This window comes from Leuresthes tenuis, unplaced genomic scaffold (genome assembly GCF_036924035.1).
Source record: "Leuresthes tenuis unplaced genomic scaffold, fLeuTen1.0.hap1 SCAF_1, whole genome shotgun sequence".
Taxonomy (NCBI): domain Eukaryota; kingdom Metazoa; phylum Chordata; class Actinopteri; order Atheriniformes; family Atherinopsidae; genus Leuresthes; species Leuresthes tenuis.
Genome location: NW_027325355.1, coordinates 9132175 through 9157473, shown reverse-complemented (window position 1 = coordinate 9157473; position 25299 = coordinate 9132175). Strand labels below are relative to the sequence as shown.

General features: G+C 42.8%; 2 protein-coding genes, 11 non-coding genes and 11 pseudogenes across 13 annotated transcripts in view; 23 read left to right on the top strand and 1 right to left on the bottom strand.

The window, feature by feature from the left end:
- LOC140291438 (uncharacterized) overlaps window positions 1-25299 on the top strand; it is an 873052-nt gene that overhangs the window by 280536 nt on the left and 567217 nt on the right. The gene's annotated exons all lie outside the window — the stretch shown is intronic.
- LOC140295152 (NLR family CARD domain-containing protein 3-like) overlaps window positions 1-25299 on the bottom strand; it is a 229674-nt gene that overhangs the window by 113017 nt on the left and 91358 nt on the right. The gene's annotated exons all lie outside the window — the stretch shown is intronic.
- LOC140297485 (U1 spliceosomal RNA) lies at window positions 8877-9040 on the top strand. The gene has a single exon (XR_011913215.1). It is a non-coding gene; the product is annotated as a U1 spliceosomal RNA (small nuclear RNA).
- trnaq-uug (transfer RNA glutamine (anticodon UUG)) lies at window positions 14956-15027 on the top strand. Its single transcript has one exon. It is a non-coding gene; the product is annotated as a tRNA-Gln (tRNA).
- On the top strand, window positions 17335-17453 carry LOC140285212 (5S ribosomal RNA; annotated as a pseudogene).
- On the top strand, window positions 17723-17841 carry LOC140297041 (5S ribosomal RNA; annotated as a pseudogene).
- Window positions 18111-18229, top strand: LOC140293324 (5S ribosomal RNA). The gene has a single exon (XR_011912661.1). It is a non-coding gene; the product is annotated as a 5S ribosomal RNA (ribosomal RNA).
- Window positions 18499-18617, top strand: LOC140301632 (5S ribosomal RNA; annotated as a pseudogene).
- On the top strand, window positions 18887-19005 carry LOC140298143 (5S ribosomal RNA). The gene has a single exon (XR_011913817.1). It is a non-coding gene; the product is annotated as a 5S ribosomal RNA (ribosomal RNA).
- On the top strand, window positions 19275-19393 carry LOC140298714 (5S ribosomal RNA). The gene has a single exon (XR_011914335.1). It is a non-coding gene; the product is annotated as a 5S ribosomal RNA (ribosomal RNA).
- Window positions 19663-19781, top strand: LOC140299770 (5S ribosomal RNA; annotated as a pseudogene).
- Window positions 20051-20169, top strand: LOC140305758 (5S ribosomal RNA; annotated as a pseudogene).
- On the top strand, window positions 20439-20557 carry LOC140300196 (5S ribosomal RNA; annotated as a pseudogene).
- On the top strand, window positions 20827-20945 carry LOC140299217 (5S ribosomal RNA; annotated as a pseudogene).
- On the top strand, window positions 21215-21333 carry LOC140297962 (5S ribosomal RNA). The gene has a single exon (XR_011913651.1). It is a non-coding gene; the product is annotated as a 5S ribosomal RNA (ribosomal RNA).
- Window positions 21981-22099, top strand: LOC140299006 (5S ribosomal RNA). Its single transcript, XR_011914596.1, has one exon. It is a non-coding gene; the product is annotated as a 5S ribosomal RNA (ribosomal RNA).
- Window positions 22369-22487, top strand: LOC140294803 (5S ribosomal RNA). Its single transcript, XR_011912809.1, has one exon. It is a non-coding gene; the product is annotated as a 5S ribosomal RNA (ribosomal RNA).
- On the top strand, window positions 22757-22875 carry LOC140297708 (5S ribosomal RNA). The gene has a single exon (XR_011913419.1). It is a non-coding gene; the product is annotated as a 5S ribosomal RNA (ribosomal RNA).
- On the top strand, window positions 23145-23263 carry LOC140298047 (5S ribosomal RNA). Its single transcript, XR_011913729.1, has one exon. It is a non-coding gene; the product is annotated as a 5S ribosomal RNA (ribosomal RNA).
- Window positions 23530-23648, top strand: LOC140290317 (5S ribosomal RNA; annotated as a pseudogene).
- Window positions 23915-24033, top strand: LOC140299444 (5S ribosomal RNA; annotated as a pseudogene).
- LOC140300764 (5S ribosomal RNA) lies at window positions 24303-24421 on the top strand (annotated as a pseudogene).
- On the top strand, window positions 24691-24809 carry LOC140300762 (5S ribosomal RNA; annotated as a pseudogene).
- LOC140297394 (5S ribosomal RNA) lies at window positions 25079-25197 on the top strand. Its single transcript, XR_011913133.1, has one exon. It is a non-coding gene; the product is annotated as a 5S ribosomal RNA (ribosomal RNA).

The window sequence follows — 25299 nt, the reverse complement described above, 5'->3', positions numbered from 1 at the left end:
GGTTTAATTATGGTCGATATAAATGCTTCAATTACATTTAGAGTTTATGTTGTTTGAAGAGGAGTTATAGCATTATAATATAGATTTGTCAGTGATCCAGGAAAGTATCACAGGAGCAGTAGAAATATACAGTTCAGTATCAGTGTCTGATTTCTCAGATTTGCACTCAGAAGCCCATTAAAAGACAGTCTGACTGTCCTCTTCAGAAATGTCTAATGAAAGATAAATTTTTCAGTTTCCTTTACATATCCAATATTTTCTTTTATCCACGTATCAACAAGGACTGACCGCATGATAAAAAGGTTGTACATGTCTTTACTCATAAAGTCCACCTGCCAACATCTGGAGTTAAAATGGAGCTAAAATGATCTTTATTAGGAGGATCTGTGTAACTTTTAGGAGCTGATACTCTGATCTGACCACAACACAAGATCACTTTTTACTCTTCAACTGGACACATAAGTTTACCAGGTAAGATAATTTCAGAATCAAATAAAGGAGACTGTAGGTTATTTGGGTTGAAAAATATTTCAGAGTTTTAAAGGTCTGTGAGTTTCCTTCATCTCAAACTTTAGGTTTCACTAAAGCAGCTTTCTGGAATGAATCACTGGACGAGCACTTCTGATACCAGAAAAACACTCCTTTATATTTAAATGACGGCCTCAGAATGGTCCACTTCATGTTGTTCTTCAGAGTGTCTCAGATCAGTCAGACAGCTCCTGCTGACGTGTTGTTAGCCACACAGAACTAGATCATTTCCCCACTGAAACATCACATCTTCTCAGTTTCAAGCCTCAGTCCAGACTGAAGCTCCCTGAGAACTGAACCGTGGGCTTCAGAGTTTAACCTGTGACAAATCTGAGATTACTCTGTTACTTTTCTGGATCCATGACAGCTTCTGGAAATGAGAACAAATTTAGAAAGAGAGAAAATCTGAAGTTCAGTCTTTGGGATGATATTGGGACCCTTTCCTCAAACAGTATCATTGTCTTAATGTAGTAAAAAGATTTAAGTTGATCATGTTACACTGACTCAGATGAGATTCATGGGATATTGCACACTGTGGGTGTCATTCTACAGAGTATATTATACATTTATTATAATTTTTTTTCTGAATTTGATCAAAAAGCTCCAAATATTTTGATCTGTGACCTTAGTGGGTCTTTAAAGAACCATTTTAAAGTTCACAGGAATTTGAATTAAAACCACGGTAATAAGTTTAATTAAATGTGACTAGATGGTTAAAAATTGTCCACAAAGGTTTTCAAGAGAAGAAGAAAAGTGGGTGTGCTTTAACATGCTGCATGCCACAGCTGGATCTTATTGTATGTACTGACAGTTGCAGACAGAGTCCATCAGTCGGAGGACCAGGACCAGAATGGAGCAGCAGAACCAGGATCCAAACACCTCCACTAAGAACAGAGCCGGTTCATCCTCTGGTTCCACCGGGCTACAGGTCAGTGTGGAGGACATTAAAGACACGAGGACGAGTGTCGATGTTCCGTGTATCGTCCGCTTGTTCTGCTTTTACTTCAAATGTGGAAAAAGTGTCAGCAAAGTATTTCCTGGTTTCATCTACCCTCTCTGATACAGATGTGCTTAGACTGAAAATGTGCTGCAGGCTGAATGATCTGCTGGAAGAAACTCAGTGGCCAGATTGTTGTGGTGGGACATTTTCTGGCTCTCAGTCTTCAGATTTGAGAGGTTCAGGAGCTTATATTCATTGTTTGTGTTTAAAGTCTCTGGATTACATGAATTAAACCTGGTGGTGGTAATCCTTCTTGGTCTTTAATGGTTAGATGACAGGTTTGTAGATCTCTCTACCTCAGGGTAAAGAGTTGTTTTAGAAAGAAACAAAGGTTGAGTTAAAACTGTTTCCCTGATAGCTGTTGAGCTCAATGGCTGCAGACCCCTGGGTTGTAAGCTGGAACAAAGGGATAGTGTAATGAATGTCATGTATTACCACCACTGTTACTTTTATTCGTTTAAACCAGTGATCATCAACCTTTTTCAGTCCAACCTCTACATGGTGTTTAACTGAACAACTTGGACAAGACTGTGCTTCATTCTATCATTTAGAAATATTGTAGCACAAGTTCCTTTTCAGAATTTCATCATGACAAAAAATAATTAGTGAAAGAGCAAAAAGCAAGAGTTTACTGCTTAAAAACCTGAACGTGTGTAGAACACATCAGAGCACAGTGCTGACAGCTGAGGGCACTTATAAACACACTCTCAGCATCTCAGCACGTTTGATCTGAGATATTGAGACCTGTGGCTCGGTCGATACACGTCCAGTTAGAACATGTTGGTTAGCTTAGAGAAATCTTTTGTGTGACCTTCAAAAGGATCTAATCCTTCTTCCTCCCTGTCATTGCAGAAACATATAGCCCAAGAGGGCTCCAGATGTCACTCTTGTAAACACTGTGGGAAAGTTTTCAAAAGCTCATCGCATCTGAGGTATCATCAGAGGCTTCACACTGGAAAGAAACGATATAGCTGTGGTCAGTGTGGGGCAGGTTTTGCTCGATTATCCAGTCTAAAGACACACCAACATATTCACACAGGAGAGAAACCTTACAACTGTGGTCAGTGTGGGGCAGCTTTCACTACATCGTCCTATTTTAAGACTCACCAACGTATTCACACAGGAGAGAAACCTTACAACTGTGGTCAGTGTGGCGCAGCATTCACTACATCTTCCAATCTTAAGAAACACCAACGTATTCACACAGGAGAGAAACCTTACAGCTGTGGTCAATGTGGAGCAGCTTTCACTACTTCTTCCGATCTTAAGACACACCAACGTATTCACACAGGACAGAAACCTTACAGCTGTGGTCAGTGTGGAGCAGCATTCACAACATCTTCCAATCTTAAGAAACACCAACGTATTCACACAGGACAGAAACCATACAGCTGTGGTCAGTGTGGAGCAGCTTTCACTACATCTTCCTATCTTAAGATACACCAACGTATTCACACAGGACAGAAACCTTACAGCTGTGGTCAGTGTGGAGCAGCATTCACAACATCTTCCTATCTTAAGATACACCAACGTATTCACACAGGAGAGAAACCTTACAGCTGTGGTCAGTGTGGAGCAGGTTTTGCTCGATTATCCAGTCTAAAGACACACCTATGTATTCACACAGGAGAGAAACCTTACAGCTGTAGTCAGTGTGGAGCAGCATTCACAACATCTTCCAATCTTAAGAAACACCAACGTATTCACACAGGAGAGAAACCTTACAGCTGTGGTCAGTGTGGGGCAGCTTTCCCTACATCTTCCCATCTTAAGACACATCAACGTATTCACACAGGAGAGAAACCCTATAGCTGTGGTCAGTGTGGAGCAGCTTTCACTCAATTATCTCACCTAAAGACTCACCAACGTATTCACACTTGCGGATAAATTATTGGTTTAAATCAACAATATATTTTACGGCAGATAAGAAAACATTCACCTGGGAGCAGCAAATGGAACTACCAATCAGAAGAATTTCCCTTGTTCAGATTAAAAATCTTCTTTTTGGATTACCACCTTCTCTTGTCAGGGCTTTTGTTCTGAATGTTCTGTGGGTAGCACATGTTTGAAGAGTCATTGAAAGTGCTTTATAATTTGTTGGGATAGTTGGGAACTATGGACGGATCTCCCACCGTTCAAGATAAATATAGCATCAGTTGTGAGTTGATAGAACAATATAAGTGCCATGAGATGACATTGTTTTAATTCGGCGCTATATGAATAAAACTGAATTGAATTGAATTAGCAATCTGTTTGAAAGTAGATACATGTTTTATTCTATTATACTGAACATATATGTTTTGTTTAAAGTTAAAATTCACAAAGTAGCTTTGCACCAGCTGTGGGTATGTTTGTAAACATACAACATCTTTAGAAGCAATATATCATTTCAGTTTGATGTAAAGTCTAGCTTTACACTTGTTTGTATTTCATTGTTCTGCATTTTATTAAAGGTCAGATGTCAACATTTCTCATGCGTTTCATGTTCTTGCTCCAGAGATATTTTAAAAAAATGTGTGTTTGGTTCTAATCTTTGTGCTAATCTTTCCCAAAGACAGAAATTTTTAACGCAGTTTGAAAAAGTTTTGGAGTTGTTCCCTGTACTTTCCAGACAGCTGTTTGATTGTCATGACTAAAGCTGAAAGTTAAGGCTGTTCCAACACTAAAAGGGCACGAGGCTCAACTTCAACCTGTGAAACTATGTCAAATGTCTCTTGTGTTAGTGTCAAGAAAATTCTCTCAAAATGAGGCTCAGAGTCGCTTGAGACAATTAATACGAAACATTTATTCTCACAGCACGGAGTCTGCATGACATATCACGAAGATGACACAGATTTGTCTCTGAGTTAAAAAAAAAACTAAAAACTATGCTATTGCTATTTAGTTTCCATTTTTTTTTATTTATTCTGTACATTTCTGTATATAACAGTGCTGAGCCTGAGTGAGATGGAGATTTCAATTTCCCAGAAGCAACCTCCCAAGGGGATTAATAAAGTCATCCATCCATCCATCCTACGAGATCACTGGCCACACAAGGTTATGGGACATTCAGTCAAACAAGGATTAGACAGAAGTTGAAATAAGATAGATAGGAGGACTCTCAGCACACAGTGTCTCTTGACCCTGCAGCATCTCACACATGGTACTTGCTTTTTGTCATAGTATAACTTCATGATATTTTTTAAACATATCTCTCCTGTTTATAATAGAAAAGACGGTGTAAATTCATAGTAGATTTGTATATACACATGCATTTTTCTGTATATCTTCTACATCATTGTCATTGTTAAACAGTTTGTTATGTTGTTCTCTGTTTATTTTTGGCTCTCAGTCTCCATGTTGCTGATCCTGGATCTGCTGAGATGTCCCAGGTACTTGTTGTGTTTGATCCTCATACATTTAGCTTTGTCCTTAGAAAGGATGAGTTCCAAAAAGGGAAACAGGGACTGCTTTTGACACAGCCTATATCATGCCAACCTGTTGTAGTTTCAATGAATGTGATCAACACTCTGCAATTGGTGTATTTAAGGTGATTTCTATAGTTTATTTTGATTGTTTTTTTTGTGATATCTATCAAAGAATGATCTTTGGCGATTGGTTAATGTGTTAAAAATGCACATGGTGTCATGATGTTATCTTGATTAAAATCACTTTGATTTCAAACTGGACTTGTTTTGTGGTATTTTACTTAGGATCACAAACTCTCCACCTCCTTTTTTCAAGTGAAATTCATCTGCCAAAAGAAGAGGTAAATACTTTCTTTATAATGCCTGGATTTATCTATTTTTGTTTTCTATTAATTTTTCAATTTTGTTGTCATGAATACTTGTAGCCACGATTGTTTAGTTCATACCTGATATTTGTAATGCAGACACAAACATTTTCATCTATATATCCTCTTGAAATCAGTCAAACAAATGATCCAGAACTGACCTGCTGGACCCTTAACCAGACACATATTTTTTTCTTGTATTATTTTAATTTAATATGGATTTTAAGTGTCTGAGGGAAAAGAGAATGCATTGCTTTTATCGATGTTGCACACAACATCCTACTTTCTTTATATTTATATGATTAGAATAAGGGGATATTACTTATTGTATTTTCAGTTAACTTGTTGACTTTTCTAAAAATACAATTTATTTCTTGTCATAGACAAAATACTGTTATGTGTCGCAGAACCTGATACCTAAGATTTGTTTAAGATAAAACCCTAATTAACCCTTCAGTCAGCAGGTGGACATAATAAGCTAATTAAGTTACCATGTAATTTATTTCTTCAAATTACACTCTGAAATATCATAAACTAGTTTTAATAAATGCCAACGACTACAGGCAATGTGAACTTGTCAAAAGTTTAAAACTGTATGTTTTTCCTTTGACTAAATATTGGGTCAAAGGTTAAGAAAATTGAGCATGCGCGGTCAAACGCAGGTTTAATTGCTATTAGCTTGCTGTGGTTTGACACGGGAGCAAAGAATTAACAACTGGCATGGAAAATTCCTTTCGTGAGTTATTTTTTTTACTACTTGAATCCATGTTCTCAGTATCTAGAAATACTATCAATCGTACAACTCACATAACAATTGCCAAGATATATTTTTTGTGTTTAATGCAGCAGGACGATTGTATATCGCTGAGTTAGCAAGCTAGCATGCTAACGTTAAACTCTTTCTGACTTTATTGGCTAACTGCGCATGTCTTAATTTATGTAACGGTTGTTGTGAGTGGTGACGTTGGAGTCTTACGTCTGTTATCTTTTATTTTTACTAAATTATTAAATATTGTACTACGCTGAATTTCACATCCAAGCTCGGTTGTTGAGAAAAGGGGCAATTTCACTTTTTATAGACATAATATAAAAAATATATATTTGTATTTGTCTGAACTAGAATTGAGTACCCTTCAGTTAATGATTTGTAAATACTTTAGCTACACTTAGCTATGACTTAATCACAACATTGTGTATTTAGTGTTTATTTTAGGACCCTGTTTTATGGCTCATTGTCTATTGGTTGAATCCTGCAGTTACCTATGTTCTCCACCAGGGTCCGATAGAGCTCTATAAGTTGTTTTACAATCTAACAAACAGCTCAGTGACTTTCACTTGATCATTTTCATGTCTAATCAGTTCACAGATTATAAGTAAAACATGGTTTTAAGCCCCAGCTTTCACTCGGCATCAAGTCTGTTTGAGCCTCCTATTAGCTGGCTGGTAACGTAGTTGTGGGTGAAAGAGGTTACCAGTGTTCATAAATAAAATGTCAAAATACCAACCTGCTGCATTGAATGGATCCATAACCCAGGCATACTGAGCACTGTTGTTTGGGAAGTATTTTTGAAACAATCCTCTCAGGGAAGAGATGTGCTGCTTAATACATGGGATCACTGTGGTGGCTCCAGAATCAGTGGTTTCAGCAACTTCACTCAGGTTCTCAAAGACATCTATGTTTGGCTGATCGAGGCGCCTGCCCCATACCTCGAGCTTTCGGGAGAATGCTGTGATCTTGTCTGCCAGGTGAGGTAGGTGCTTGTCTTTGCCTTGAAGCTGAAGATTTAATTCATTCAGCTTGCCAAACACATCGCTGAGGTAGGCCAGTTTAAGCAGAAATTGTTCATCACAGAACTTGCTTGCAGCCTCATACATGTGCTCCTCCTCCAAGAACATCCGAATCTCTGCCCTGAGCTCAAAGACACGCGACAGCACTTTACCCCGGGAGAGCCACCTTGCTTCACTGTGAAACAGCACAGATGTGTGATCAGCTCCCATTTCCTCACAAAGTGCGGAGAACAGTCGCGCTTTCAGGGGTCGGATTTTGATAAAATTCACCACGCTCACAACTTCTGTCAAAACCTCATTTAGTTCAGGGCTGAGCTGTCTTGACGCGAGCGCTTCCCTGTGAATAACACAGTGCGTCCAGTGCGCATCTGGCACAACCCTCTTTATTAGCGCCTGCAGCCCGTTTCTTGACCCTGCCATGGTCTGTGCGCCATCAGAGCAAAAGCCCACACAGTTTTCCCATTTAAGATGGTGTTCTTTGAGGTAACTGTCCATGATCTTAAACAGCTCATCAGCTGTGGCTCTATTTTTTTATGTATTTGCAAAAGAGCAACTCCTCACACAGTGACTCGCAATTCACAAAGCGCACGTACGAGATGAACAGGCAGTCTTTATTGCTGTCAGTAGCTTCGTCCACTTGTAATGCAAAACGACTTTCTTTTAATTTTTCTATGAGTTGTTCCTCAAGATCACTTGAAATGTCCCCTATACGTCTCGCAATTGTGTCGTTTGACAGTGGGACAGCTTTTAATTTAGCTGCGCTTGTCTCGTCAAGCATAACTGACACCATGTCTAAAGCAGCGGGGAGAATGAGCTGCTCAGCAATTGTGTGTGGTTTTTTGCATTGTGCAATTCTGTATGCAACTCTATATGAAGCCATCTGTGCTTTACCGTTTACTGATGCAGCTTTTATCATGCGATTCTCCTGTTGACGGTATTCTGCCAGTTTTCTTTGAAAGAAATCAATGGGTTTATTGACGTGACTGGGGTGTGTGGTCTCTAGGTGTCTTCTTAATTTGTTGGGTCTCATGCTGTCTGCTGCTAGCGGTTTAAGACACAGAACACACATGGGTCTCTCCTCTGCCCCCACCGCCGTTGCCGTGAATCCAAGAGCAAGATACCCTCCATCATATTTCCTTTTTGGTTGGCTTTTTGGTTGATGAGGCCCGTCTGGTTTGTGTCTCTCTGCTGGCGCTGGTTCGACAACTTTTGTGGTCCGTGTCACAAATTTATCCATGTTGTTATTGCCTCCGCTCGTCTGCTACCCATCGGCGCGAAAGTTTCCCTCCCACAAACGGCTTCTGTCCAATCCTACGTTAGCAACCGTAACTATGCACAAGAGTCCAGTCAAGCTTTCGGCAAATGTTGAGTTCCTTTCGTTTGAACTTCGCCAACATTTAATCTGGTGAATGTATCTTTCAAAAAGCTTATTGTAAAAAAAATGATAAAGATAGGCATAAAAGGGAAATATTTCCTCCCGTTTGGCGCGCCCCACCTGTCACGTCTCTATTCCCCACCAGTAGGGCGCGCCCCACACTTTGAGAACCGCGGAGTTAGCCTGTTGTGCACATAAACAGCACTGCATTATGGGAAATAAGAAGTATGTTTTTAAAATGTTAAATGTTACATTATTTCACTCTTTTTTTTTAACAAACCTGCTTCCTCTGTACATATATGTAGAATCCCAGCCTCTGTAACCTCTGGTGTAGTTAGCTTATAGACTGTTAGCACCGTCAGTGTGCTCAGTATGTGTGTGAGTGAGTCCCCCCTCAGTGAGCTAAACAACTCATACTTACTTGGCAGGGGAGATACCATGATCAAGAAGATGGTTCTCCCAAGGTGAGGATCAGCCATTGCACTGAGGCTGTTCTGACCTTTGTGAATTCCCCAAATGTGGGAATGTCAACTGCTTAATTTCTGGTAGTGGGGGACTGCGTTCGCGCTCTCCCCTGATAAATTTGTTCAAAGAAAAATATAAATTCTGAGAGCTTAAGGTAGAAACAGTTACATGGAACAGTTTTTCACATCAGTTTACATCGGTTCAATCTTGATTCTTTACTTGTTTTATTTTGTTCACAACAGATATTAATTGTTGGGGAGACTGGAGCAGGGAAAAGCTCCAGTGGAAACAGCATCCTGGGAAGAGATGAATTCACTGCGGAGATCAGTCCGTCCTCGGGTAACACAGAAGCTCCACTCTGCTTTGGGATTTTAGCTTTTAACTGCAGAACTGTTCATATACAAGCTGAACCAGAGGAAAGTGGAGTTGAAAGATGAGACTATTGTGCAAATTAGTTGTTCACGTATGTTTTTAAAATGTGTTCAACTGTCGACAGCCGGCTTTATCACTTTATGTTTATGCATTTAGCTTTTATCCAAAGCAACTTACAAATGAGGATATAACGATGCAGCTAACAGCAAAGCTAACAATAAGCTACATAGAAGGAACACCATTAGCCAGGCTCTGTCAGAGGTGACAGTGTAGAAATGGAGTGCAGGCATAGAGGGAAGCACAGGTTAAGTGGCAGATTAAATTTATACTCCTGAACAGGGACTTGTGGATCCTCAAATTAGACGTCTGATGCTCTGCCGACTGAGCTGAAGCAGGGGAGCAATAGTCTGTATTTGAGGCGAAAGAAGAAGGAAAAGGGGGAAGGAGAAAAATGAAGGAAAAGAAGACATTTTGAGAAAATGAGTGGAAAAAAATGGAAGGAACTTGTAGTTATTTGTGTTTCTGCTGTCCATTTCAAGTAAAAGCACACAGTCTGGTGTATTCATTTGAGAAATCTAAGCTAACTTGACACTGCTGTAGAATAGTGTAGGAGGCTCTCAATCCAAAGGTTGCCGGTTTGATTCCATCATTGGACATGAGACAAACTTTTACCAAGTGTTATCAAATGTAATTTTTAAATTTCTGAATTGAGTACTGCAACATTGTAGTCGTCTTCTATGAATGAGTTGAAAAAAACTGAAGACACTCACTGAAATGTAACAAATTTATTACTAATTTCACACACACACAAACACTCAGAAACACGTGTGAAATTAAACCTGAAGCAATAAAAACAGGAATAAATTAAATTCAAAATAGAAAAAAAAAGATATATAACATAAATAAAGTAAAAGCAATAAATGAACAAATATAGAAAATAATTAAATTTAGGAAACATTACAACAAGAGCAACAAGAGTACAATAATAAAATAGAATGAATAAATAAATGATAAATACCAAAATAAAATACATACAATAAATAAACAAAAAATGGAAAATGTTTAAAGTTATTAATTTCTTTCTTTATTAAGTCATTTAGAACAAGAAACAATATAAAATAGAATAAAAAGATAACTAAAACAAAACAAAATAAATACAATAAATTAACAAAAGAAACTAATTAGAACAGTAAATTAAGACATTTTTTTCTTTTAAAACTATTTACATGCATATTGACATGTAAAGAATGATCTGAAACCATTTTTTTTCTTCCTCCCTCTTTCTCCTCATCTCCTGCATCCATTCTTCCAGAGACATTCTGTTCTTTTTGGGACAGTATATATTCCCATAATACTGCCCATGACCATTTTCTTTTATGCGCGGCAGGTGGCACTGACGGCATTAGTTTTTTTCCACTGTGCGGGTGCACTTACGCTCTCCGGGTTGGCGGAGGTGAGGGCAGGGGACCAGACGGCACAATCTGTTTGTTTCCAGTTGAGATGACAAACACAACTGGCACAATGAAGGGGCTTAAAAGTACAGGAGCTGGAGGTGGTGGCTGACTGAACACCTGCCTCTGAGCTGCTGACTTCTGCTTATCCACTGCCTGTCCAGCTGTACTCTGGGGAGTCAGGCAGGTTGACCCCTTGCAGCAGAATGCTACTGTCCTGCCTCTTCAGCCTCTTATTGCGCCACTGAGTCAGTGTTGTTTGATTGCACTACTCTGCAGTTGTTTGATCAAGTGTTTCCCAGGATTTTAGGAGACTGTGGTGGGAGAGTCTCCGACCCTCGGGGGATTTAATGTGTGTGTACGTTTTTAAGCCTGATGGATCACACTTAAGTGCATTTTGAGACCATGGATATAAATTGCTGTATATGAACATACGTTGATAAATAAGAACTTACAAAGGCATATCAGAAGTATTTTAAATTTAATTCAGAATAAAACAATACCAAAAACTAACTCAGTTGCTGAAGTTTATTAGGGAGGTCTGATTTCACCTAAAAATGAAGATAACTGCAATTAATCAAAAGGAATGAAAGCAGGAGGTGCCTTTGGAACACACATTTTGTACCCTAGTCTGGTTATGTATGCAGTTCCCTGTAAATGGATTAAATATTAGGCACACCACTCAGAAACTCTGGTCATGGCATTTTGCCTTACTCGATTCATTGTGGAGAAGTCTCTCTCACAGTTTACCCTGGAAACTGGGTTGACCAGCGCAACTGCTGCCAAGTGGCTCAGCAGGGGGTAGATTTGTCCCCATTCATCACACTCACTTGCCAGGAGAGTCACAACTTCAGATTGGTTCTTGTCCTAGAAAAAATATTTTAGAGAGATGTTGATTATTTATATTGCACAAGTTTTGCCTTGATCTTGAATTGAATAATTAAGTTATTTAAAGTTGGAGTTACATCAAAAAAGTGTTTATTTAAATCAGGAGGGGAGAATATACATTAAAAAGCCGGTGCACCCGGTGGAAAGCGACCGACGCCGCAGGCCGTGGAGAAGCCATTCCACAGCGTGGGTGGAGCCCGTAGAAATATACCGTTTTTTCACGACCATACGGCGCACCGTACTAAAAGGCGCAGTCTCAGTGGTGTGCCGTTACTGTGTTTTTAACACACATAAGGCGCACCTAATTATAGGGCGTGAGTTTTATATACAATCCACACAAGCATACAAGTTTTTGTATTTAAAAATAGATCGGGAGCAAAACTGAGTTTGTTTGTGCTTTATTTAAAACACGGTTGAACAAGCAAGTGTGCGTCATAACTCAAACCCATCGAAGTCTTCATCTTCTGTTTCTGCATTGAACAGCTGTGCTAAATCTCCATCAAACATGCCAGGTTCACTGTCTTCACTGTAAAAGCCGTGTGGCTCCTCGGAAATGATGCCGGCTTTTGCGAAAGCTCGAACAACAGTGCTAGCAGACACGTTAGCCCAAGCATCTACAATCCACTCACAAGCTGTGGCGTAACTTGCCCGGCGTTGCCTTCCACCCTTAGTGAAACTATGGTCTCCATCAGTCATCCATTGCTCCCACGCCGCTCGCAGTCTGACTTTGAACGGCCGATTCACACCAATGTCCAGCGGTTGGAGTTCCTTTGTCAGGCCTCCCGGAATGATAGCAAGCTCAGAGTTCGTTTGCTTAACTTGTGTTTTCACATCGGCTGTGAGATGGGCACGCATAGAGTCACAGATCAACAGCGATGGCGATGCGTGGAAAAAACCACCTGGTCTTCTTACATACACCTCCCGCAGCCACTCTTTCATAATTTCCTCATCCATCCAGCCCTTTTTATTTGCCTTAATGATAACTCCAGCTGGAAACTTCTCTTTAGGCAAAGTCTTTCTCTTAAAAATCACCATAGGCGGCAGTTTCTGTCCATTAGCATGGCAGCCTAGCACAACAGTAAAAGAAGACTTCTCGTACCCCGTTGTGCGTATCGCTACCACGCTGGTCCCAGTCTTCTCCACAGTGTGACTCACCGTGATGTCGAAAGTCCATATCCATCATCCATATTAGTGATGTGGCTGGGCTGGATGTGTTTATCGGTGATATGTTTAAAGCAGTAGGAGCGGAAGCTGGCCAGCTTTTCATTATAATCCGCTGGAAGTTTCTGCGCTACTGTAGTCCTGGTCCGGATGGAAAAATGGCACCGTTTCATGAAACGAAAGCACCAAGACGGACCTCCTTGGAAATGTTCGATTTTCATTTCTTCTGCTAGCGTTGCCGCTTTAAGTCGAATGGTGACCGTCGAAACGCTTCTCCCACTCGTTCTTTGCTCGATGATCCACTGCTCGAGTCTTTCCTCCAACTCGGGCCACCTCTCCTTATTTCAACGGAAACTCAGTTGCGTCTTCTTCACCTGTCGGAGCTCGTTTTCCAGCTTCCTCCACTTGCGAACCATCGATCCGTTGATCTTAAATTCTCTTGCGGCTGCTCGATTCCCATGTTCCTCCGCGTAGTTGATGGCCTTCAGTTTAAACACACACCCCTGTACTTTTATATACCGGTACAATCAACGCTCCCACTTCACCCTTTAACGTTCTCATGGTGTTCTCTACTATGTCCGCCTTACAACAACACTCCTGCGCAGGAGTGAGACACTGTCTGACAGGGCGCACTGCACTATAAGGCGCGCTGCACATTTTGAAGAAAATCTAAAACTTTTATGTGCGCCTTATGGTCGTGAAAATACAGTACAGTCCCTGTGTTTTAATTCCCGACTCGGAAACTCTCGAAAACTGCTGAGTTGGTGACACACAAGCCACGGTAACCTCATGTCATAAGTTAGGAAATCAGTCAGTGGGTCTGGATCAAAAGGAGCTGACAGCACTGGGTAGAGGGATGAGATAAATGGGGAGAAATAGCAGGAAATCAGCACCATGGAGGGCAGAAAGTTCGACTTGGTTTGATGAGATCAACAACATAGCCCACTGCTCCATTATCCAACTTGATGGCTTACTCTCTGCATGGGACTATTGCCCAAAAAAGAAGTTGCACTTACCTCAGAGTCAGACCCCCGCTCCGCAGTCCCGCTCCAGTGTCGTTGGAATCTTGGTCGCGCCAAATGCGTCAAGAAAAAAGTGACGTCTATGAGCGGGACGGGTGCAGTAATTAGCGCGCATTCTTCCTCTCGCTTGGTTACGGGCGGTAAGAAAGTACAGCTGTGGAATGGTCTGATAGACTGACAGATCTTTTTTTATTGTTATTGTTTTTCTCTTTCTCTCTCTCTCTCTAAACTTGTCTTCAGTCCAATCTCCCGTCCTGAGCGAGCCTGAGCGACTGTGGAAAGGAACGACTCCCTTTTAACAGGAAGAAACCTCTGGCAGGACCAGACTCAGGAAGGGTGGCCACCCGCCTCAACCAGCTGGGGTTTGACTACTCAAAAGCCTGCACACCCAGGCCATTTTCTCTCAAACATGGTAGAAACACTACTTTCCAAAAGAATGATTAAAATGGACTTTTTGATGATTAACATCAACTAAAAAATGATAATGGATAAATCTATCTATTATTTGTCTGTTGGAATTCTCAACAGTAGGCACAGCAACAGTTTCCGTAGTGTAGCGATTATCACATTCGCCTCACACGCGGAAGGTCTTTGCTTGCTCCAACTCTGTTTATTTCATTCTTGTGTGTAGATGTATGACTGCACGTTACTGATGGCAACATCAACATATTCATAATTATGGATAGGAGGGAGCCTCATCTGCTATTCTTGACATGCTGGAAAGAAAACAGCAAATGTTCTGCATCGTACAAAAGCGGATCCCGCCCTGCGTCCTATGAGCTGTCCCCAGGCACCACTCTGGAGCTCTGTGAGAATGCATTTCCAGCAGATAATCTCTGTCGTAAAGTCATTTTTTGGACGTTTTCAAGAGATTCTCCAATGCTGAGGTGTGAAACGGACTTTGGTGAACTACCAGCTGCTCAGTGAAAATGGCACCCTTCCTGTCAAGGAATCGAACCCCATTCCTCCGCGTGACAGGCGGATTCTAACCTTTGACCAGCGAAGATACAGAATGTGTTGCTTAACTGTCGTGCCCATATTAAGAATACAAGCTGTAAGAGCACCGCTGAAAAATTTAACCTTTATGTTGTCAAGCATTTGCATGAATAAGAGCATAGTTTGCCTGTGGAAGGGGTTCCATGGTGTAAAGGTCAGCACTCTGGACTTTGAATCCAGTGATCCGAGTTCAAATCTCGGTGGAACCTTCAGGTGTGCTGTCATGTTTGTGTTCTGGAAAGAAGATGAGTGGATGAGGTTAGTCAGTTATCCAGTCACACCAGAGTGATTGACCAATTCCAAAGAGAGGGCTTAAATTGGTTAATGTTGAAAAAGTGGAACATTCAGCTGAGAGGTTCTGTGCTATTTGCCTTCTCACCTCTGAGTGTCACTAATTGAATCTATTTGGTTTCTTCTTGCATAGTCATTGGCAATGCATATATTTTTCCATGCTCTCCATTTGGAATTTGGACACAGAAGCCAAAGGAGAAGGAAACAGGAAAAACAATCCCATGGTAACAATCAGCGACAAGGAGAACTACTCAAAAGCCTGCACAATTAACCCGGTGCCCACCCATGGGCCAACCAATCATCCAATCAAGGAGCAGCAATTTCTGCCGGCCGGGATCTGAGCGCCAACTCCATGCGGTGCGCACAAGTTTGTACTGATTTAGGAAAAAGAGGATTGTACAATTTTACTCCTTGGTATGGATACTCTTTCAAAAACGTCCAAAAAATAAAATATGTGGTTGATAAAACTGTGTGACTCAGTCCTTCAACACAAAAGGCAGGCAAAGGAAAATCAGCTGTCCTCTCTATCTAATCATAGGAGCAAGGCAGTAACTACCATAGAGGACACCGAGGTCGTGTCCTCTGTATTTTTAATTTTTATTTTGTTGCTGAAATTGTGGTGATTTTATATTTGAAGAGCCAAGAGTAGCGCTGTTTAATAAAACAGTGGCTCAGTTTGGGCAGACGTGCTGCGCGTCATCGACAACATGCACTGTCGCTATGGTAACTACCACACAAGTCGGACTTTGATGTTGTTACCGTTAGTGAGTCAGTCAGTCACACCTGTCACTGAAAGAGGAGCACATCAAGCTAAACATGTAGGTGGAGAGCAGTTTAAGTGGTAGATGACTGTGAGAAAAAATGCATTTTAATGTGGAGATATTTGTATTGCAGCCCAGCGTCCTACTCAGATAGCAAGGAAACATGAATCAAAGTTTAATTTGTATATATTATCCCTCTGTCCCGGGACAGTTCATTCCTTTTTATTCCTAATCCATGACTTGATGAAATTCATTCTCCAGTTTTACATTGTAACTCATTTGCAAATCATTTAGGATGAGGCTGATGTTCTCTGATAACAAACTAAACAAATAAACCTAAAAGTCATTATGATGTTGTTTTTGTTCCTTTAAGACTCTGAAAATGGCCAGATTTAAATAATGAAATTAAATAAATTTCCAGGGGAGCCCCGAACCCGACTAGAAGTTCTGACTCATGACCTCAGTATTTTTTGGGCCTCTGCACCTAAAACCTCACTCAGGTAAAAGAATCAAAGTGTCATCAGCAACATTTACTAACACTTCCACCAGTAAAAGTATTTATTCTGCAGAGCAGCTCTCAGCGTTTGCTGTTAGATATAAAGTTGCCTGTTTGACAGTTTAAAGTGGCGGCACGTGCACTTTTTCTACCATCCAAGTACTAACCAGGCCCTACCCTGCTTAGCTTCCTAGATCTGACGAGATCGGGCGTGTTCAGGGTGGTATGGCCGTAAGCGAGAGAATCAGTCACAAATCAGCTTTTTATAGATGCTGAAACAACATCTATCACTGTGTTCTGACTTCTAAAATATAATGTAACTGTTTAAAAATGAGCAATTTGTGATGATTTCATCTAACTAAGCAGCCTCAGTCTCTCTGTGTGACGCTGAACACAAAACTACACACAGGGAACAGAAGAGGTCGACAGACACTAAGTTATCTGAGAGTCTCACTTTCAGCTGCAGAGAACCAACATGAGAGAGAAGAACATGTGCAGGATCAACATCAGCCTCTCAAGCCAATTAGGTGAAAAACTAAAAGAAACATATGGTTCAAGCAGCTATATAATAGATATTTGTTACGGTGACTTTTGCTTACGGCCACACCACCCTGAACACGCCTGATCTTGAAAGCTAAGCAGGGGGCCTGGTTAGTATTTGGATGGGAGACCGCCTGGGAATACCAGGTGCTGTAAGCTTTTTCTCTTCTCTCTACAACCTGCATGTATTTTGTTGCAACGTCTGATCACCCTGTGACACATGAGGAAGTTGGTCATCTTCAGCTGCTGCTGCTTTGTTGGCAGACACGAAGTGATCTGAGAGTCTCAGTTTCAACTGCAGGTAATAATCACATCAGGGATGAAGATGTGCCCACTACAAGTTAGCCTTTCTCGGCAATTATCTGGTTACATCGAGGAACTGTATGATTCCAGTACCTATATAATGCAAATTTGTCACAGACATCGTCACTTACGGCCACACCACCCTGAAAATACCCAACCTAGTCTGATCTCGGAAGCCAAGCAGGGTTAGGCCTGGTTAGTACTTGGATGGGAGACTGCTTGGGAATACCAGGTGCTGTAAGCTTTTTCTCTTCTCTCTACCCCCTGCATGTCTTTTGTTGCAACGTCTGATCACCCTGTGACACATGAGGAAGTTGGTCATCTTCAGCTGCTGCTGCTTTGTTGGCAGACACGAAGTGATCTGAGAGTCTCAGTTTCAACTGCAGGTAATAATCACATCAGGGAAGAAGATGTGCCCGATACAAGTTAGCCTTTCTCGGCAATTATCTGGTTACATCGAGGAACTGTATGATTCCAGTACCTACATAATGCACATTTGTCACAGGCATTGTTGCTTACGGACACACCACCCTGAAAATACCCGACCTCGTCTGATCTCGGAAGCCAAGCAAGGTTGGGCCTGGTTAGTACTTGGATGGGAGACTGCTTGGGAATACCAGGTGCTGTCAGCTTTTTCTCTTCTCTCTACCCCCTGCATGTCTTTTGTTGCAACGTCTGATCACCCTGTGACACGTGAGGAAGTTGGTCATCTTCAGCTGCTGCTGCTTTGTTGGCAGACACGAAGTGATCTGAGAGTCTCAGTTTCCGCTGGAGAGAATAATCACGACAGGGAAGAAGATGTGCCCACTACAAGTTAGCCTTTCTCGGCAATTATCTGGTTACATAGAGGAACTGTATGATTCCAGTACCTACATAATGCACATTTGTCACAGGCATTGTTGCTTACGGACACACCACCCTGAAAATACCCGACCTCGTCTGATCTCGGAAGCCAAGCAGGGTTGGGCCTGGTTAGTACTTGGATGGGAGACTGCTTGGGAATACCAGGTCCTGTAAGCTTTTTCTCTTCTCTCTACCACTTGCATGTCTTTTGTTGCAACGTCTGATCACCCTGTGACACATGAGGAAGTTGGTCATCTTCAGCTGCTTCTGCTTTGTTGGCAGACACGAAGTGATCTGAGAGTCTCAGTTTCAGCTGGAGAGAATAATCACGACAGGGAAGAAGATGTGCCCACTACAAGTTAGCCTTTCTCGGCAATTATCTGGTTACATCGAGGAACTGTATGATTCCAGTACCTACATAATGCACATTTGTCACAGGCATTGTTGCTTACGGCCACACCACCCTGAATATGCCCGACCTCGTCTGATCTTGGAAGCCAAGCAGGGTTGGGCCTGGTTAGTACTTGGATGGAAGACCGCTTGGGAATACCAGTTGCTGTAAGCTTTTTCTCTTCTCTCTACCACCTGCATGTCTTTTGTTGCAACGTCTGATCACCCTGTGACACATGAGGAAGTTGGTCATCTTCAGCTGCTTCTGCTTTGTTGGCAGACACGAAGTGATCTGAGAGTCTCAGTTTCAGCTGGAGAGAATAATCACGACAGGGAAGAAGATGTGCCCGATACAAGTTAGCCTTTCTCGGCAATTATCTGGTTACATAGAGGAACTGTATGATTCCAGTACCGATATAATGCACATTTGTGACAGACATTGTTGCTTACGGCCACACCACCCTGAACATGCCCGACCTCGTCTGATCTCGGAAGCCAAGCAGGGTTGGGCCTGGTTAGTACTTGGATGGGCGACAGCTTGGGAATACCAGGTGCTGTAAGCTTTTAGTCTTCTCTCTACCACCTGCATGTCTTTTGTTGCAACGTCTGATCACCCTGTGACACATGAGGAAGTTGGTCATCTTCAGCTGCTTCTGCTTTGTTGGCAGACACGAAGTGATCTGAGAGTCTCAGTTTCAGCTGGAGAGAATAATCACGACAGGGAAGAAGATGTGCCCGATACAAGTTAGCCTTTCTCGGCAATTATCTGGTTACATAGAGGAACTGTATGATTCCAGTACCGATATAATGCACATTTGTGACCAACATTGTTGCTTACGGCCACACCACCCTGAATATGCCCGACCTCGTCTGATCTCAGAAGCCAAGCAGGGTTGGGCCTGGTTAGTACTTGGATGGGAGACCGCTTGGGAATACCAGGTGCAGTAAGCTTTTTCTCTTCTCTCTACCACTTGCATGTCTTTTGTTGCAACGTCTGATCACCCTGTGACACATGAGGACGTTGTTCATCTTCAGCTGCTGCTGCTTTGTTGGCAGACACGAAGTGATCTGAGAGTCTCAGTTTCAACTGCAGATAATAATCACATCAGGGAAGGAGATGTGCCCGATACAAGTTAGCCTTTCTCGGCAATTATCTGGTTACATCGAGGAACTGTATGATTCCAGTACCTACATAATGCACATTTGTCACAGGCATTGTTGCTTACGGACACACCACCCTGAAAATACCCAACCTCGTCTGATCTCGGAAGCCAAGCAGGGTTGGGCCTGGTTAGTACTTGGATGGGAGACTGCTTGGGAATACCAGGTGCTGTAAGCTTTTTCTCTTCTCTCTCCCACCTGCATGTCTTTTGTTGCAACGTCTGATCACCCTGTGACACATGAGGAAGTTGGTCATCTTCAGCTGCTGCTGCTTTGTTGGCAGACACGAAGTGATCTGAGAGTCTCAGTTTCCGCTGGAGAGAATAATCACGACAGGGAAGAAGATATGCCCACTACAAGTTAGCCTTTCACGGCAATTATCTGGTTACATAGAGGAACCTTATGATTCCAGTACCTATATAATGCACATTGTTCACAGACATTCTTGCTTACGGCCACACCACCCTGAACATACCCAACCTCGTCTGATCTCGGAAGCCAAGCAGGGTTGGGCCTGGTTAGTACTTAGATTGGAGACTGCTTGGGAATAACAGGTGCTGTAAGCTTTTTCTCTTCTCTCTACCACCTGCATGTCTTTTGTTGCAACGTCTGATCACCCTGTGACACATGAGGACGTTGGTCATCTTCAGCTGCTGCTGCTTTGTTGGCAGACACGAAGTGATCTGAGAGTCTCAGTTTCAACTGCAGGTAATAATCACATCAGGGATGAAGATGTGCCCAATACGCATCAGCCTTTCTCAGCAATTATCTGGTTACATAGAGTAACCGTATGATTCCAGTACCTATATAATGCACATTTGTCACAAGCATTGTTACTTACTGCCACACCACCCTGAATATGCCCGACCTCGTCTGATCTCGGAAGCCAAGCAGCGTTGGGCCTGGTTAGTACTTGGATGGGAGACCGCTTGGGAATACCAGGTGCTGTAAGCTTTTTCTCTTCTCTCTACCACCTGCATGTCTTTTGTTGCAACGTCTGATCACCCTGTGACACATGAGGAAGTTGGTCATCTTCAGCAGCTACTGCTTTGTTGGCAGACACGAAGTGATCTGAGAGTCTCAGTTTCAACTACAGATAATAATCACATCAGGGATGAAGATGTGCCCACTACAAGTTAGCATTTCTCGGCAATTATCTGGTTACATAGAGGAACTGTATGATTCCAGTACCTATATAATGCACATTTGTCACAGATATTGTTGCTTATAGCCACACCACCCTGAACATGCCCGACCTTGTCTGATCTCGGAAGCCAAGCAGGGTTGGGCCTGGTTAGTACTTGGATGGGAGACTGCTTGGGAATACCAGGTGCTGTAAGCTTTTTCTCTTCTCTCTCCCACCTGCATGTCTTTTGTTGCAACGTCTGATCACCCTGTGACACATGAGGAAGTTGGTCATCTTCAGCTGCTGCTGCTTTGTTGGCAGACACGAAGTGATCTGAGAGTCTCAGTTTCCGCTGGAGAGAATAATCACGACAGGGAAGAAGATGTGCCCAATACGCATCAGCCTTTCTCGGCAATTATCTGGTTACATAGAGTAACCGTATGATTCCAGTACCTATATAATGCACATTTGTGACAGACATTGTTGCTTACGGCCACACCACCCTGAACATGCCCGACCTCGTCTGATCTCGGAAGCCAAGCAAGGTTGGGCCTGGTTAGTACTTGGATGGGAGACTGCTTGGGAATACCAGGTGCTGTAAGCTTTTTCTCTTCTCTCTACCACTTGCATGTCTTTTGTTGCAACGTCTGATCACCCTGTGACACATGAGGACGTTGGTCATCTTCAGCTGCTGCTGCTTTGTTGGCAGACACAAAGTGATCTGAGAGTCTCAGTTTCAACTGCAGGTAATAATCACATCAGGGAAGAAGATGTGCCCACTACGCATCAGCCTTTCTCTGAAATTATCTGGTTACGTAGAGGAACTGTATGATTCCAGTACCTATATAATGCACATTGTTCACCAATATTGTTGCTTACGGCCACACCACCCTGAATATGCCTGATCTCGGAAGCCAAGCAGGTTTAGCCCTGGTTAGTACTTGGATGGGAGACTGCTTGAGAATACGAGGTGCTGTAAGCTTTTTCTCTTCTCTCTACCACCTGCATGTCTTTTGTTGCAACGTCTGATCACCCTGTGACACATGAGGAAGTTGGTCATCTTCAGCTGCTGCTGCTTTGTTGGCAGACACAAAGTGATCTGAGAGTCTCACTTTCAACTGCAGGTAATAATCACGTCAGGGAAGAAGATGTGCCCACTACAAGTTAGCCTTTCTCGGCAATTATCAGGTTACATAGAGGAACTGTATGATTCCAGTACCTATATAATGCACATTTGTCACAGACATTGTTGCTTACAGCCACACCACCCTGAAAATACCCGACCTCGTCTGATCTCGGAAGCCAAGCAGGGTTGGGCCTGGTTAGTACTTGGATGGGAGACTACTTGGGAATACCAGGTGCTGTAAGCTTTTTCTCTTCTCTCTACCACCTGCATGTCTTTTGTTGCAACGTCTGATCACCCTGTGACACATGAGGAAGTTGGTCATCTTCAGCTGCTGCTGCTTTGTTGGCAGACACGAAGTGATCTGAGAGTCTCAGTTTCAACTACAGGTAGTAATCACATCAAGGATGAAGATATGCCCACTACATATCAGCCGTTCTTGGCAATTATCTGGTTACATAGAGGAACCGTATGATTCCAGTACCTATATAATGCACATTGTTCACAGATATTGTTGCTTACGGCCAAACCATCCTGAACATACCCGACCTCGTCTGGTCTCGGAAGCCAAGCATGGTTGGGCCTGGTTAGTACTTGGATGGGAGACTGCTTGGGAATACCAGGTGCTGTAAGCTTTTTCTCTTCTCTCTACCACCTGCATGTCTTTTGTTGCAACGTCTGATCACCCTGTGACACATGAGGAAGTTGGTCATCTTCAGCTGCTGCTGCTTTGTTGGCAGACACAAAGTGATCTGAGAGTCTCACTTTCAACTGCAGGTAATAATCACGTCAGGGAAGAAGATGTGCCCACTACAAGTTAGCCTTTCTCGGCAATTATCAGGTTACATAGAGGAACCGTATGATTCCAGTACCTATATAACGCACATTTGTTACAGACATTGTTGCTTACGGCCACACCACCCTGAATATACCCCACCTCGTCTGATCTTGGAAGCCAAGCAGGGTTGGGCCTGGTTAGTACTTCGATGGGAGACCGCTTGGGAATACCAGGTGCTGTAAGCTTTTTCTCTTCTCTCTACCACCTGCATGTCTTTTGTTGCAACGTCTGATCACCCTGTGACACATGAGGAAGTTGGTCATCTTCAGCTGCTGCTGCTTTGTTGGCAGACACGAAGTGATCTGAGAGTCTCAGTTTCCGCTGGAGAGAATAATCACGACAGGGATGAAGATGTGCCCAATACGCATCAGCCTTTCTCGGCAATTATCTGGTTACATAGAGGAACTGTATGATTCCAGTACCTATATAATGCACATTTGTCACAGACATTGTTGCTTACGGCCACACCACCCTGAACATGCCCGACCTCGTCTGATCTCGGAAGCCAAGCAGGGTTGGGCCTGGTTAGTACTTGGATGGGAGACCGCTTGGGAATACCAGGTGCTGTAAGCTTTTTCTCTTCTCTCTACCACATGCATGTCTTTTGTTGCAACGTCTGATCACCCTGTGACACATGAGGAAGTTGGTCATCTTCAGCTGCTGCTTTGTTGGCAGACACGAAGTGATCTGAGAGTCTCAGTTTCAACTACAGATAATAATCACATCAGGGATGAAGATGTGCCCACTACAAGTTAGCCTTTCTCGGCAATTATCTGGTTACATCGAGGAACTGTATGATTCCAGTACCTATATAATGCACATTTGTGACAGACATTGTTGCTTACAGCCACACCACCCTGAATATGCCCACCCTCGTCTGATCTCGGAAGCCAAGCAAGGTTGGGCCTGGTTATTACTTGGATGGGAGACCGCTTGGGAATACCAGGTGCTGTAAGCTTTTTCTCTTCTCTCTACCACCTGCATGTCTTTTGTTGCAACGTCTGATCACCCTGTGACACATGAGGAAGTTGGTCATCTTCAGCTGCTGCTTTGTTGGCAGACATGAAGTGATCTGAGATTCTAAGTTTCAACTGCAGATAATAATCACGTCAGGGAAGAAGATGTGCCCACTACAAGTTAGCCTTTCTCGGCAATTATCTGATTACATAGAGGAACTGTATGATTCCAGTACCGATATAATGCACATTTTTCACAGACATTGTTGCTTACGGCCACACCACCCTGAACATGCCCGACCTCGTCTGATTTCGGAAGCCAAGCAGGGTTGGGCCTGGTTAGTACTTGGATGGGAGAACGCTTGGGAATACCAGGTGCTGTAAGCTTTTTCTCTTCTCTCTACCACCTGCATGTCTTTTGTTGCAACGTCTGATCACCCTGTGACATATGAGGACGTTGGTCATCTTCAGCTGCTGCTGCTTTGTTGGCAGACACGAAGTGATCTCAGATTCTAAGTTTCAACTGCAGATAATAATCACATCAGGGAAGAAGATATGCCCACTACATATCAGCCTTTCTCTGCAATTATCTGGTTACATAGAGTAACCGTATGATTCCAGTACCTATATAATGCACATTGTTCACAGATATTGTTGCTTACGGCCACACCACCCTGAATATGCCCGACCTCGTCTGATCTCGCAAGCCAAGCAGGGTTGGGCCTGGTTAGTACTTGGATGGGAGACTGCTTTGGAATACCAGGTGCTGTAAGCTTTTTCTCTTCTCTCTACCACATGCATGTCTTTTGTTGCAACGTCTGATCACCCTGTGACACATGAGGAAGTTGGTCATCTTCAGCTGCTGCTGCTTTGTTGGCACACACGAAGTGATCGGAGAGTCTCAGTTTCAACTGCAGGTAATATTCACATCAGGGAAGAAGATGTGCCCTCTACATATCAGCCTTTCTCTGCAATTATCTGGTTACATAGAGTAACCATATGATTCCAGTACCTATATAATGCACATTGTTCACAGATATTGTTGCTTACGGCCACACCACCCTGAATATGCCCGACCTCGTCTGATCTCGCAAGCCAAGCAGGGTTGGGCCTGGTTAGTACTTGGATGGGAGACTGCTTTGGAATACCAGGTGCTGTAAGCTTTTTCTCTTCTCTCTACCACATGCATGTCTTTTGTTGCAACGTCTGATCACCCTGTGACACATGAGGAAGTTGGTCATCTTCAGCTGCTGCTGCTTTGTTGGCACACACGAAGTGATCGGAGAGTCTCAGTTTCAACTGCAGGTAATATTCACATCAGGGAAGAAGATGTGCCCTCTACATATCAGCCTTTCTCTGCAATTATCTGGTTACATAGAGTAACCATATGATTCCAGTACCTATATAATGCACATTGTTCACAGATATTGTTGCTTACGGCCACACCACCCTGAATATGCCCGACCTCGTCTGATCTCGGAAGCCAAGCAGGGTTGGGCCTGGTTAGTACTTGGATGGGAGACCGCTTTGGAATACCAGGGGCTGTAAGCTTTTTCTCTTCTCTCTACCACCTGCATGTCTTTTGTTGCAACGTCTGATCACCCTGTGACACATGAGGAAGTTGGTCATCTTCAGCTGCTGCTGGATGGTTGG